Source organism: Propithecus coquereli, unplaced genomic scaffold (assembly GCF_000956105.1).
Source record: "Propithecus coquereli isolate 6110/MARCELLA unplaced genomic scaffold, Pcoq_1.0 Scaffold396, whole genome shotgun sequence".
Classification (NCBI taxonomy): domain Eukaryota; kingdom Metazoa; phylum Chordata; class Mammalia; order Primates; family Indriidae; genus Propithecus; species Propithecus coquereli.
In genome coordinates this window covers 15,210-16,112 of record NW_012149685.1, presented here as the reverse complement: position 1 = coordinate 16,112, position 903 = coordinate 15,210, and positions in this window count along the sequence as shown.

The window sequence follows — 903 nt, the reverse complement described above, 5'->3', positions numbered from 1 at the left end:
GTTTGGCTTTCTCTGGTTGGTCCTAAGTTGGAAGCAGGGACAAAAATCTGGGAAGCTGTCAGTCATTAATAATTTCCTGGCCATTTTGTACCAACTGTTGCACAACATATTGTTTAGCTTCCTGGATTGTCAGTAGAGATAGCAGTCTGACTTGTTGCCATTCTGATTTATAGCAGGCTGACCTCCTGGATTGTGTATTGTCAGTAAGGATGTTGATTTCCTGGGTAGGTTGCTGCAATTGTGGGTCAAAGTTCTATTTTTACATATGGTTTGGCCATTGTTTGTTTGTATGTTCAGTCTCTCAGGGCTTCTGGAGAACAGTAAATAATTACTATTGTGTTAGTCAAGAGTTCTGCAGACTAACAGAACCAATAAGGGTGTGTGTGTGTGTGTGTGTGTGTGTGTGTGTGTGTGTGTGTTTGTAGAGAGTGAAAGAGAGACAGAGAAAGAGATATTTTAAGAATGGCTCATGCAATTGTGAGGCCTAGCTGGTCTAAAATCTTTGGGGCAGGCCAATAGACTGCAGATTGACCTAAGAACTCTTGTAGTCTTGAGTCTGAAATCTGCAGGGTAGACGAGCAAGCTGAAAATACAGGCAGGGATTCTGTGTTGCAGTTTTGAGTTAGAATTGCTTTTCCTTAGGGAACCACAGTCTTTGCTCTAAAGGCCTTCACCTATTAGATGAGGTCCACCCACGTTACAGCAGTTTAACCTCCTTTGCCCCAAGCCTACTTATTTAAACATCAATCGCATCTACAAAATACCTTTACAGTAACATCTAAATTGGTGTTTAACCAAATGACTGTGCACCATAGTTAACACAGAAAACTAAGCATCACAACCATGCTCTAGGCACTGTGCTTCACTGCCTGAGAAAGTAGCATTTCATTCATTAGGGTTTAT